The sequence below is a fragment of the Pan troglodytes genome, chromosome 16, assembly GCF_028858775.2.
Source record: "Pan troglodytes isolate AG18354 chromosome 16, NHGRI_mPanTro3-v2.0_pri, whole genome shotgun sequence".
NCBI lineage: Eukaryota > Metazoa > Chordata > Mammalia > Primates > Hominidae > Pan > Pan troglodytes.
Window position 1 is genome coordinate 7,404,733 of NC_072414.2, and position 14,450 is coordinate 7,419,182.

General features: G+C 48.9%; 1 protein-coding gene across 3 annotated transcripts in view; it reads left to right on the forward strand.

The window, feature by feature from the left end:
* The first annotated feature begins 1,134 nt into the window (after positions 1 to 1,134).
* OCA2 (OCA2 melanosomal transmembrane protein) overlaps positions 1,135 to 14,450 on the forward strand; it is a 345,392-nt gene continuing 332,076 nt past the window's right edge. The window contains exon 1 of one of the 3 annotated variants that reach the window (XM_054667272.2): positions 1,135 to 1,266. The gene's annotated coding sequence lies outside the window, so the exon portion shown is untranslated. The remainder of the gene's footprint in view (positions 1,267 to 14,450) is intronic. The other 2 variants (XM_016927806.4, XM_016927803.4) reach the window with 2 other exon arrangements.

Below are 14,450 nucleotides of genomic sequence, written 5' to 3' on the forward strand. Positions count from 1 at the left end.
ATGTGTTTGTGCGTGTATCTGTGTGTGTGTCTGTATCTGGGTCTGTGTATCTGTGTGTGTGCATATATCTGTTTGTATATCTGTATATGTGTATCTGCGTGTGTCTGTGCATGTATCTGTGTGTGTCTGTGTGTGTCTATGTATCTGTGTATCCGTGTCTGCGTATCTGTGTGTCTGTGTATCTCTGTGTGTATATCTCTGTATCTGTGTGTATCTGTGCATGTGTGTATCTGTGTGTGTGTCTGTATCTGTGTGTCTGTGTATATTTGTGTCTGTGTATCTCTGTGTGTGTCCGTGTGTGTATCTGTGTGTGTCTCTGTATCTCTGTATCTGTATGTATCTCTGTATCTGTATCTGTGTGTCTGTGTATCTTGTCTGAGTATCTGTATATATTTGTGTGTGTCTGTGTATCTGTGTCTGTGTGTATATCTGTGTATCTGTGTGTATCTCTGTGCCTGTGTGTGTGTCTCTGTGTATCTGTGCATGTGTCTGTGTGTATCTGTGTATGTGTGTCTGTGTATCTGCATGTGTCTTTGTGTGTCATCTGTGTATCTGTGTCCTGTATCTGTGTGTCTGTGTATTGCTGTGTCTCTGTGTATGTGTATCTGTGTATCTCTGTGTCTGTGTATATCGTGTCTATCTCTGTATCTGTGTGTGTGTGTCTGTGTATCTCGTGTGTGTGTCTGTGCTGCAGGAGGGGCTGTCGGCAAGTGTAACCTTGGCGTCCTAGCTGGAGGGCCTCTCAGTGCCCGCTGGGAGAGCTCTGAAGGGAACAGAATGTTCACTGAGCATTTCCCCGTTCTTGTTCATAGGGAAAAGCCTGTCCGCAGTCCTGGGCCGCCTCTTCAGAGGTAAAGCTGGAAACTATCCCCGCGGAGAGCGCTGTCGGGGACGCCAGGGCGGCGTGGCCTTAGACGGAGCTGTTCTCAGCCCGCGCCCAAGGCTCCGCCGCAGCCCGCGCCGCTGGGGGCTGGGGAGCTGAGGGGCCGGGGGCGCGGAGGGGGCGAGCTGTGGGCGGGGCCATGCGGGCAGCTTTGTGGGCGTGGCCGGGAGGGGCGTGCTATGGGCGTGGCCTCACTGTGGGCGGGGCCGAATGGGCAGTGCTGTGGGCGGGGCCGGGCCGGGGGCGTGCCTGGGTGGGGGACCCGCTGCGGGAGCGCCGAGCTCCCTCGGAGTTCTTACTTCGAAGGCTGTGCTCCGCTCACCATCCAGAGCGGAGGTGCGGACCTTAAACTCACTCCTGGAGAAAGATCAGCAAGTGCGCAGGTAAAGTGCACGTGCTCCGCGGTCGGGAGGAAGGAGGCGAGGAGCCAGCCTAGCCTGGGAACAGGCAGGGAGGGTTTACACAGCCCCGGCTGAGTCGCGGCTTAGGAAGCAAGGCAAGTTCCCCTAAAGGTCAGTGTGCACAGACGGGTGCGATGGAGCCGACCTAGCGCGGCCGAGTCCGCCTGGGCCTGCAGCAGCTGCCCCCTGAGCACCCCCTCCGGCTCTCTGCCAGGCGACCCAGGAAAAAGTCGCCCCCTGGTGGGCCATGAGGTCATGGGTGGGGGGAGTTTGGAAAGGTTCAGACAGCAAATGTTCCACTTGAACTCCAGGGCAGCATCTGGCACTGCGGGGCCTCCTAGCCGTGAGCCGTGGTCAGGCGTTTCCTTAGAATGGAATGCACTGGAGTGAAAACACTAAATCCCTCAAAGCTGCTTCTCTTTACTGTGGTCACACACAGTGAAATCAATGGGCATTAGTGCAGCTAGCTCTTTTCAAGGACACAATGTTAAGCACAGGAAGCCTGGTATGTGGACGCTCTGGGTTTGCAGACCCAGGCAGAGGCCAGGGGCTCAGGACAAGTGCCCGGTGCTCCCTTCCCATTGGGCGAATCAGAGCCTGGGGCCCGGCGGTGAAGCTCCCCAGGTGACTCTAATGTGCAGTGCACTTTGAGGAGCACTACTTAGACCAATGTGACAGTCTACAATGTGTAGATTTAGGGTGAGTGATTCTGAGGAAAAGAAACCCGAGGCTGTTAGCAGTTGTGGGCAGCTGCTGTCTACCTAAACCAGCTGCGGTTTGCTTGCTTGGTGAGCCTGAGCTTCGCGGGGCGGGCATGGCGTCTGCCATCCAGGACCCTGGGACGGGGCCTGCCAGGGCAAGGAGCTGAGCATTGAACGCATCTGGGGATAACTATCTCTCATAGAAGAACTAATGAGGATTGAACCTGAACACAGAGGTGAAAGAGCTGAGTAGACTGCAAAGAATTGCACAAAAACTGCTTGTTCTGCAAATTTAGTTTACAACAATTTGAGTGCAGTTCACATTGGTATAATGTGATTTAGGATCATAAGTCCCTAAAGTTTCATTACACTGATGAAAAGCAAATGCCTATGCTGTTCTTGTTTTATGAGAAGAACACAACCTCCAGCCCCTGGAGCAGCTGAGATCTGAGGATATCAGGAATACCAGGAATGGGGAGGTCCTGGCTCTCCCTGGAAACCCAGCGGCATGACACCTGTGTCACCTGGGTCCCCGTTTCTATGCTGGAGTGGCAGGCAGCAAGGAAATATTTTGAGTTTGAGGCCATATGCATTTTGGAAAGATCACTGTGGCTGGGGGGTTGGGAGCAGCTGGGGAGGTGAAGAAAGCCACTGCCAAGGCCTTCCCACTGAGTGTGGTTGCCAGGCCGGGGCAGGGAAGCACTGGTGAGTTGCAGGGGGGATTCCCAGTTGGTGATGGGTGATGGATGGTGGGATCAGTGGGCCCCTGGGAAAGGCCAGGTGTGGCTTCAGCACTCTGGGAGTTTTGGGTACCTTTATGTCTAGGGACACAAAGAGGTAGATGGACACAGTGGTTTGAGCTGCAGAAGAGAGCTGGGCGGCCACCTGTCCACAGGTGAGGATGAGGTTTCTTGGGATAGTAGAGAGAAAAGGGAGGCTTTTAACTGTTAGTAGTGGAAAGATGGCTTGCAATGGAGATAAAGGCTACCACAGAGGGGAGGAAAGCCCAGAGCCTGGAGGCCAGGGGGCAGGATCTGGGGCAGGGGCTGACCCAGTGTGGCATTCTCCATATGCTGGAAATGTGAGAAGAGACTCCACAAGCCGGAGCTCCCTCAGCTCCTTGGGGCCGCTGGCTGTACCAGCTCACTCGCTGGTTGTTGGGTTTCCGCAGTTTCGATTTGGGGTTCTGTCACTGACCTGCAGGCAGCCGGCTTGTCGCGGGCTGTGGCTCTTGCGCCGGCCACCCGCGGGACCCGTGCAGTTTCGGCGGAGCGAGGCGGGGTCCGTGTGGGTCCGACCCGTGGGGAGGTGTGGCTGGCGCGCCTGTGCTCTCGGCCCGGCCACCCACTGAGGCGCCAGGAGGCGCATTCCGCAGGGCGGCGGGGAGCAGGTCCGGTGTTTCGAGGAGCATGGGACACAGTTTCCAAGCTGGCCTGCAGGATGGGCGAAGGGACACCGAACTACAGCGGCACAGCGCCGGGCCAAACTGCCCGCAGCTGGGGTAGCAGAGGAGGCTTGCGGCAGCGGCGCCGCGGGGAGGGGTCCTGGCCCCGGGCTGGGAGCGGGGCTGGGCGGCCGCGTGCCCGGCTGCGCGTTTGCTGGCGCTGCTCGTTCCTCCCAAGAGGTGCGCCTGGCCGGCCGCGGGGCCGCCAGTCCCGGGGGGCCCTGCGAACAAGGCCCTCGGCAGAGCCCACCCGCGGCCTCCCGAGGCCCTCTCCCGGGCCCCGCCCCTCCTCCCAGGCTGGAAGGAGGCGTACTCTTTCAAACAAGAACAGAAAACGGATGGAAAGCCACGATGTTTGGCTTAACGTTCTAGAAGCTTTTAACCAAGTTCACATGTTGAAAAATCCACCTGAAGGGATATACGGTCACACTCGCGGTCTCGGTCCAGGCCCGAAGTGGGGTGGGGGCACCGCACCCTACACTGCCCTCAGCGGGACACCCCTGTCTCAGCCCAGGACCGGCTGAGGAGGAGGCTGACCCCTGGACGGGCATCTCCGGGCCTTCTTGGCCGCAGGGCTTCTCCTGCCCCCTCCCTGGGATCCGGGAACTAGAAGGAATGCTTCAAATGCAACGGTCACAGCATCGCTCCTGCGGACACCGCCAGGCTCCCGAGACACGGCCACGCCCCCGGCTCACAGTCACGCCCGACACAGACAGACCACCTCCAACGAAAAGCCACGCCCCCGGAGACACGACCACACCTCGGAGACAGGCCATGCCCCCGGAGACACTACCAAGCCCCAGAGACACGACCACGCCCCAGGAGACACAACCACGCCCCGGAGACAAGCCACGCCCCCAGAGACACGGCCACGCCTTGGAGACAAGCCACGCCCCCGAGACCAGCCACCTCCCGGAGACACGACCACGCCCCGGAGACAAGCTACGCCCCCGGAGACACATTGACGCCTTTGCAGACGCAGCCAGGCCCCCGGAGACAAGGGCCATGCTCCGAGAGACACAGCCATGCCCTGTGGACCCAGCCAGGCCCCTGCAAGCATAGCCAGGGGCGGTTTCTCTCTCAGAGGGACGCCTTGGGGCTGAGCAGCGCATTAGGGACGATTTGGGGCCGAGCAGCGCTTTGTGGGGAGGGGAGCGTTCAGTGACGGGTGTTTTCTCTGGATGTTGGACACTGTCCACCAGAGGGGAGTTGGCTGCAGAGGGACTGCCTTTCAACAGCCAAATTTTCACCTCAGCGCCTAAACCTGGTGCTTCTCGTTCCTTGCCGGTATTATGTCAGATATTTAAAGAACTCGAAGAACAATGTTCTTTTTTTTTTTTTTGAGACAGTTTCGTTCTTGTTGTCCAGGCTGGAGTGCAATGGCGCCATCTCGGCTCACCGTCACCTCCACCTCCCTGGTTCAAGCGATTCTCCTGCCTCAGCCTCCCGAGTAGCTGGGATTACAGGCACGCGCCACCACGCCCGGCTAATTTTTGTATTTTTAGTAGAGACGGGGTTTCTCCATGTTGGTCAGCCTGGTCATGAACTCCTGACCTCAAGTGATCCGCCCGCCTTGGTCTTTCAAATTGCTGGGATTACAGGTGTGAGCCACCGCGCCCGGCCACAATGTTCTTAAGATTTACGAAGAAGCTGTTTTCCACACGCTGTTGATCGCCGCCACTGTGAAGTCGGCGTGCGGCGCCTGCTGCCGGCTGTCGTTTCACGGGGGGGAGGGGTGGGGTGGGGTGGGAGGGCCGCGGTCCCCCGGGCGCACCCGGGCGGGGAGTGCGCAGGGCGGCCTGGCTGGGCCACTCCTGCCCTCCCGCCGGGCGCCAACCGGGGATCCGCCAGCTCGAGCTCTGCTCCGAGTCCCGCAGACCCACCATGCCCGGAGCACTCAGCCGTGCGGCCACGGGCGTGCCAGTACCAGCGGGAAAGGCCGGGGCTGCCTGGACCTGGGCAGGAGGCGGTGACCCGGCCTAGCTTGAGCGCCGGCAGCACCGCTCTCTTGGCTGCTGCTCCTTCACACCCGCAGGCCTGGAGCCTTTTCTTGGGCCGAGCAGGTGACCCAGGCTCCTGTACGCAGTGGAGAAGGGCCCAGGCGTGGAACGCCGTCCCCTCCCCGGCAGGGCAGGTGTCAGGACCACGCCCGGCGCCGCGCCCTGGCGTCTGTCGGTCCTGGCACCGGTGCCGTCCCCCCACTCCGCCCTGGGCACGGCTGCGGGAGGCGGGGCTCGGGCAGGCTTGGTGAGCGTCTGGCGCGCTCTGAAGGCCACGGCACGGCGGGGCGTTGAGGGCCTCGGAGAGACGGTGCTGGCAGCAGGGGCGGCAGGAGGGGCCCGGGCCCACCCCCACCTCGCAGGGCCCGAGTTCGGGGGCACGGTTGCAGGCAGAAAGAGCGCAGAGCCGGAGAGAGGGCCGGCAGTAGCCCACACGAACGATTTGGGGTTGGGTGTGAGGACTGGAAGGTTCCACCGACTCTGAACCATCTATTTTTTTTTTCTTCTAAAAATAAGCCACAACTATCTATTTTTTCTTTCTAAAATTTGGTGACTTCGGTGTGAGTCTTGCTTGGAAGGAGGGTCCTGGGCGCCATCGCGGGGAGGACCTGGAGGGGTGGGCTGGGGCTGTGGCATACTCCGCCCTGTGCCGCCGGCTTACAGCTCCCCTACCCCTCTCCCGCCAGCTGCAGGTGTCCCTACGGGCGGGAGCTCTGCCCAGGGTGGCCCTGCCCTAGGCAAGTCAAGCGCATGGGGCCCAATAAAGCAAAGCCAGGCTGAAGCTGTGGTTCCCGTGAGAGTGCAGCCACGGGCTGGGGTGAGGGGAGGGTCACCCCAGAGGACGGGCTGTGTGCTAGGGTGTTGGGGTCCCCCAGAAGACGGGGTGTGTGTTAGGGTGTTGCAGTTCCCCAGAAGACGGTCTGTGTGTTAAGGTGTTGGGGTCCCCCAGAGGACAGGCTGTGTGCTAGGATGTTGGGGTCCCCCAGAGGTAGGCTGTGTGCTAGTGTGTTGGGGTCCTCCAGAGGACGGGCTGTGTGCTAGGGTGTTGGCGTCCCCCAGGGGATGGGCTGTGTGGTAGGATGTTGGGGTCCCTCAGGGGATCGGCTGTGTGCTAGGGTGTTGGGGTTCCCCACAGACCGGGCTGTGTGCTAGGGTGTTGGGGTCCCCCAGAGGACAGGCTGTGTGCTAGGGTGTTGGGGTCGCCTAGGGGACAGGCTGTGTGCTAGGGTGTTGGGGTCCCCTAGGAGACAGGCTGTGTGCTAGGGTGTTGGGGTCCCCCAGAGGACAGACTGTGGGATTGGAGTGCTCCATCATCTGCGTGAGAGGCGATGACCAGGTGGGACTAGGAGGAGTTAGGATGTGTTTGGAAGAACTGGATGAGGAATGTGTGAGAAAGAAGGAGAGTTCTGGGTGAGCAGAGGCCTCTGTCTCCCAGGGAAGAGGCAGGAAGTGAGGTGGAACGAGAGCCCCTACTCAACCCCGGACAACCACTAACCTGTTCCCCATTGATATAACTTTGCCGTTTCAAGAATGTTGTAGTCATGGAATCAGAGTAAATAGTCTGTTGGAACTTGCTTTTTTTCACTGAGGATTTTCACTCTGGATTCCTCTACGTTGCTGTGTATGAATTGTCTGTTCCTTTTGATTGTGGCGTGGTCTTCCCGGCATGCATGCACCACAGCCTATTTCACACTCCCCTACGGACAGACGGCTGCGTGGCTTCCAATTTTTCATATAGCTTCTATGAACATTCGCGTGCAGGGTTTTGTGTGAATGAAAGTTTCATTTCTCTGGGATTAATGTCCAGCAGTGCAATTGTTGGCTGGTAGTTGCAATTTTAGTTTTTTTTAAAAACTGTCAAACTGCTTTCCAGAGTGGCTGTACAATTTTACATTCCCATTGGTGATGCAGGAGTGAACCAGCCTCTCGAGTCCTAGGAAGCTGGTGGTGTTGTCTCTGTTTTCTTTTTTCTTTCTTTCTTTCTTTCTTTCTTTTTTTTTTTTTTGAGATGGTGTTTTGCTCTTGTTGCCCAGGCTGGAGTGCAGTGGCTCACTGCAACTTCCACCTCCTGGGTTCAAGTGATTCTCCTGCCTCAGTCTCCTCGGTAGCTGGGATTACAGGCGCCCGCCACCACACCTGGCTAATTTTTGTATTTTTAGTAGAGGCGAGGTTACACCGTGTTGGTCAGGCTGGTTTCGAACTCCTGACCTCAGGTGATCTGCCTGCCTCGGCTTCCAGGTGTGAGCCACTGCGCCTGGCCTGTTTTCTATCTCAGCCTTTCTGATAGGTGTGCAGTGATAGCTCATAGTTTTAATTTGCATTTCCCTAATGGCTCACGATCTTGAACGTCTTCTCACGTGCTTAGTTGCCGTGTGCATATCCTCCTTCGTGAAGTCTTTGCCCATTTTACTTTTTTTTTTTTTTTACTTTTGAATTTTGAAAATTGTTTAGGAGTGGTGAGAGGGAACATTCTTGCCTTGTCTTCCTGAGAAAGCTTCAGGTTTCTCACCATTAGGCGTAATGTTAGCTCTGTCTTTTGCAGATGTTCTTTAATAGTCTGAGGAAGTTCCTCTCTATTCCTAGTTTTCTTAGAGTTTTTGTTTTATCATGCATAGGTGTTGAATTTTGTTAAATGCTTTTTCTGCATCAATTGATATCACCATGTGATTTTTCTTCTTTAGCTTTTAATATGGTAGATTACATTGCTTGATATTTTTCACCGTTCTATTGAGATTATAATTAAATACCATATAATTCACCCATTTAAAGTGTACAAATTCATACCTGTAATCCCAGGACTTTGGAAGGCTAAGGTGAGAGGATCACTTGATCCCAGGAGTTTGAGACCAGACTGGGCACCATAGCAAGACCCCATCTCTACTAAAAATAAAAAATTAGCTGAGTGTGGTGGTGTGTGCCTGTGGTCCCAGCTACTTGGGGGCTGAGGTGGGAGGATCACTGAGCCTGGGAGGACAAGACTGCAGTGAGGTGTGATTGCACCACTGCACTCCAGCCTGGGTTACAGAGAGAGACCCTGTTTCAAAAAAAATGTACAATTTAATGGTTTTTTTCAGTATATTCACTGAGTTGTGTGACCATCACCATGATCAATTTTAGAGCATTTTTATTAACCCAAGTGAAACTCCACATTCATTAGCATTTGTTCTTCATTTCCCTCCAACCCTATCCCCTCCCCTAGCCATAAGCAGCGACTAATTTATTTTATTTTATTTCCCTATGGAGTTACCTGTTCTGAAGATTTTATATATACATGGAGTCAGGCAATATGTGGCCTTTTGTGACTAGCTTCTTTCACTGAGCATGTTTCCAAAGGTTATTCATGTTTTAGCATGTGTCAGACACCATTCATTTTTATTGTCAAATAATCCACTGTGTGTATATACCACATTTTATTTATTTAGTAATGGACATTTGGGTTGTTTGTACTTTTGTTTTTTTGAGATGGAGTCTTGCTCTGTCACCCAGACTGGAATGCAGTGGCACGATCTCAGCTCACTCCAACCTCCGCCTCCTGGATTTAAATGATTCTCCTGCCTGAGCCTCCCAAGTAGCTGGGGTTACAGGTGCCCATCACCATGCCTGGCTAATTTCTGTATTTTTAGTAGAGACGAGGTTTTGCCGTGTTGGCCAGGCTGGTCTCAAACTCCTGACCTCAAGTGATCCTCCAGCCTCAGCCTCCCAAAGTGCTGGGATTACAGATGTGAGCCACCGTGCAGGGCCGGGTGGTTTCCACTTTTAGGGTATTATGACTAATGATCCTATTAATGTTATTGTACACATTTTTGTGTGGACATATGTTTTCATTTCTCATGGGCATATTCCTACAAGTGGAATTGCTAGGTCATATGGTAGCTCCATGTTCAACATTGATTGATTTTTGAACATTGAACCAGCCTTGCATTCCTGGAACAAACCCTACTTAGTTATGTGTGTAGCTCTTTTGATATATTACTGAATTCCCTTTGCTAATATTTTGTTAAAGATTTTTGCACCATATTCATAAGAGATATTGGCCTGTAGTATTTTTTCTTTGTACTGTATCTGATTTTGGTATCAGGGTAATATTGTCTTCATAAAACTCACTGATGAGGTATACCTCATTTTCTATTTTCTGGAAGAGATTGTATAGAATTGGTGTTAATTTAAATGTTTGGTAGAATTCTCTAGTGAAACCATCTGACCCTAGAGATTTCTTCTGTAAAAATTCAAATTTAATTTACTTAATAGAAATTACAGAGCTATTGAAATTACCCATTTTATATTGGGTGAGTTATAGTAATTTGTGCTTTTTGAGGAATCACTAAGTTTTCCAAGTTATGTATGTAAAGTTGTAAAATGGCAATCTGATATACTATTATTATTCTTTGATGTCTTCAGGGTCTGTAATGGTATTTCCTGTTTCATTCCTGACATTAATAACTGTCATTCTGTTTTTTTTCTTTGCCAGTCTTGCTAGAGGATTGTTAATTCCATTGATATTTTCAAAGAAGTAGCTCTTGGTTTCATTGATTTTTTTCTACTGTTTTTGTTGATTTGTTTTCTATTTCATTGATTTTTAATCTCAGCTTCATTATTTCTCATTTCTGCTTGCTTTGGGTTTATTTTCCTCTTCTTTTTCTAGGTTCTTGAGATGAGAGCTTATATTATTTTTGAGACTTGCTCTCTTTTTGATACTAGCATTTATGCTGTAAATTTCCTCCCATCACTGATTTAGCTGTGTTCTGCCAATTTTGATATGTTGTATTTTCACTTTCATTCAGTTCAATATAATTCTGATTTCCCTTGAGACTTTCTTTTTGAATCCTGGATTATTTGGAAGTATGTTTAATTTCTAAGTGTGCAGATTTTCCTCCTCTCTTTTTGTTACTTATTTCTGATTTGATTGCATTGTGGCTACAGAATACTCTGTGTGATTTCAATTCTTTTAAATTTGTTGAGGTTTGGTTTATGGTCCAAAGTGTAGTCTATCTTGGTGTATGTTCTGTAGGCACTTTGTAAGAATATTCTGCTGTTGTTGGATGGAGTGTTCCATAAATATTGATTATATTCTATTGGTTGATGGTGTTGTTCAGTTCTTCTATAACTGCACTGATTTTCTGTCTAGTTCTATTAATTGCTGAGAGATAAATGTTTAAGTCTCTAACTATAAAACTATACTATAAATGTGTCTTTCTCCTTTTAGTTCTATTAGTTTTTGTGTTAGATATTTTGCAGCTCTGTTGTTTTGTGCATATGTGTTTAGGATTTCTATGTCTTCTTGATAAAGTGACCTTTTTATCACTACAAGATGTCTCTCTCTGTGCCTGGTAATTTTCTTTGCCTTGAAGTTTAGCATATATTACGTGAATATAACTGCTCCTACTTTCTTTGGATTGATGCTTGAATGATATATCTTTTTCCATCCTTTTACTTGCACCCTACCTATATTGTTATTTAATTTTATTTTTCAACTTTTATTTTAGATTTGGGGCTACATGTGCAGGTTGTTACAAAGGCATGTTGTGTGACACTGAGGTTTGGTGTACCACTGAACCTGTCACCCAGGTAGTGAGCACAGTCCTCAATAAGTAGTTTTTCAAGCCTTGACCTCCACCCTCTTTCCCTGCTCCAGTAGTCCCCAGTGTCTGTTGTTCCTATCTTTATGTCCATGTGAACCCATATACTGTTATTTTAGAAGTAAATTTCTTACAGACCTTACATAGTTGAGTCATATTTTTAAATTCACTCTGCCAATCTGTCTTTTAGTTGATGTATTCAGACCATTTACATGTAATGCATTTTTTTCTGATATGTTAGGGCTATGGGTAAATTGAACATTTTTTTAGAATTCCATTTTGATTTGTTGTTGCGGGAAGTCAGGGACCCCGAATGGAGGGACCGGCTGAAGCCATGGTGGAAGAACATAAATTGTGAAGATTTCATGGACATTTATTAGTTCCCCAAATTAATACTTTTATAATTTCTTACACCTGTCTGTACTGCAATCTCTGAACATAAATTGTGAAGATTTCATGGACACTTATCACTTCCCCAGTCAATACCCTTGTGATTTCCTATGCCTGTCTTTAATCTCTTAATCTCATCATCTTTGTAAGCTGAGGATGAATGTCGCCTGAGGACCCTGTGATGATTGCGTTAACTGCACAAATTGTTTAAACAATATGAAATCTGGGCACCTTGAAAAAAGAACAGGATAACAGCAATGTTCAGGGAGCAAAGGAGATAACCTTAAAGTCTGGCCGCCTGTGGGCCGGGAGGAACAGAGCCATATTTCTCTTCTTTCAAAAGCAAATAGGAGAAATATCGCTGAATTCTTTTTCTCAGCAAGGAACATCCCTGAGAAAGAGAATGTGTCCCTAAGGGGAGGCCTCTGGAATGGCCACTTTGGGGACGTCTGTCTTTTACAGTTGTCGATGAGGGATGAAATAAGCCCTGGTCTCCCGTAGTGCTCCCAGGCTTATTAGGATGAGGAAATTCCCACGTAATAAATTTTGGTCAGACCGATTGTCTGCTCTCAAACCCTGTCTCCTGATAAGATGTCATCAAAGACAACATGTGCCTGAAACTTCATTAGCAATTTTAATTTTGCCCTGGTCCTGTGATCTCACCCTGCCTCCATTTCCCTTGTGATATTTTATGACCTTGTGAAGCAAGTGATCTCTGTGACCCACACCCTATTCATGTACTCCCTCCCCTTTTGAAAATCACTAATAAAAACTTGCTGGTTTTACGGCTCAGGGGGCATCACGGAACCTACCGACATGTGATGTCTCCCCTGGATGCCCAGCTTTAAAATTTCTCTCTTTTGTATTATTTCCCTTTATTTCTCAGACCGGCCAACATTTAGGGAAAATAGAAAAGAACCTACATGATATATCGGGGGTGAATTTCCCCCGATAATTTATCTATAATGTTTCTTGGTGTATCTCTTTTAAAGTCGTTGTTCTAGGTATTAAAGTATATATACATGTTACTTGTCACAGTCTACTGATGCCATCATTTTATCAGTTTGAGTAAAATCAAGAAAACGTACCTCCTTTTACATCCTTTACCTCTCTCATTTGTTATAGAATTGTCTTGACGATTCCCTCTGCATACATTAATAAACACATCAAGGAGTGTTACAATTTTTGCTTCAAACATTCAACAGAATTTAGGAAAATCAAGGGGAGAGGGAAAACATATTTAGCTACATATAAATGTTATTCAATAGCATGCTATCAACAGTAGATGACAGAATTATTTCCATTAAGCACTTGCATTCTCTGAATGAAAACAGCACATGATGCATCTGTTAAGAATCTTGCTTGGACTTACCTTTTTTTTTTTCCTTTGAGATGCAGTTTCGCTTTCGCTGCCCAGGCTGGAGTGCAATGGTGCAGTCTCAGCTCACTGCAACCTCTGCCTTCTGGGTTCAAATGATTATCCTGCCTCAGCCTCCCAAATAGCTAGGATTACAGGTGTCTGCCACCACGCCTGGCTAATTTTTGTATTTTTAATAGAGATGGGGTTTCACTATGTTGGCTAGGCTGGTGGCAAACTCCTGACCTCAGGTGATCCACCCACCTCGGCCTCCCAAAGTGCTGGGATTACAGGTTGTGAGCCACCGTGCCCAGCCTGGACTTACTTTTTATTTTATTATTATTTTTTGAGATAGGGTCTCACTCTGTCACCCAGGCTTGAGTGCAGTGGCACAATCCTGACTCACTGAAGCCTCGACTTTCCTGGCTCAGGTGATTCTCCTACTTCAGCCTCCTGAGTAGCTGGGACTATAGGCATGCACCACCATGCCTGGCTAAGTTTTTGGGTTTTTAATAGAGATGGGATTTTGCCATGTTGCCCAGGCTGGTCTCAAACTCCTGGGCTCAATGAATCTGCCTGCCTTGGCTTCCCAGAGTGCCAGGATTATAGGCGTGAGCCACCATGCCTCTCCTTACCTATATTCTTTTACCTTCCTGATGTTCTAAAATGTATTCTTTCATTTTCCCTTTCTGTTTAGAGAACTTCCTTCAGCCATTCTTTCAGGGTAGGTCTGCTGGCAATAAATTTTTAGTTTTCTTTGAAAACATCCTGATTTTTCTTTCACTGGATATAGGCTTCTGGCTTGACTGTTCCTTCCTCTCATTACTTGAAAAATGTTATGTCACTTTCTTCTGGCCACCATGGTTTCTGTCATCTGAATTGTTTTTTCCCTGTAGGGACATTTTAATTTCTCTCTTTAAGACTTTTTTCTTTGCTTTTAGTTTTTAAAATTTTGCCCACTATATATGTTGGTGTGGATTTCTTTGGGATTATCTTGTTTGGGGTTTGCTCAGCTTCTCAAATCTGTAGGTTTATATCTTTTGCCACATTTAGGAAGTTTTCAGCCATGAGATCTTCAAATACTTTTTAAGCTACATACTCTTCATCATCTTCTTCTGGCCTTTGGATTATATGAAAGTTAGGTCTTTTGTTATGGTCCCATAGGTCTCTGAGGTTCTGATAAATTGTTTTAGACTATATTTTCTCTATTGTTCAGGTTGAGTAATTTCTATTGTTCTATCTTCCACTTATTGATTCTTTTCTCTGTCCCCTCCATTTTACTGTTGAGTTCATTTTTGCATTTTGAATTTTGCTATTGTGTTTTCAGTTTCATTTGAGTCTTATTTGCTGAGACTTTCTGTGTTTCATTTGTTTCAAATGTGTTTATTTCTCTTTGAAACATTTTTATTTTGGCTGATTTAAAAATATTTTTTCAGATAATTCTAACATCTCCATCATCTTGGTGTCATCATCTATTTTCTTTCAAGTTGAGATTTTCCTGGTTATCACTATGACAGATGGTTTTGAGTGAAACCTGCATATTTTGAGTATTACATTATAAGACTCTAATCACCACTTAAACCTTCTGTTTAGGTGCCTTCCTTTGACACCACTCCAGCAGAAGGGCTTCACACTGTCTCATTGCTGCCAGATAGGGTTAGAAGTTCAGGTTCCCACCTTATTGCTGGGTGGTTGTGG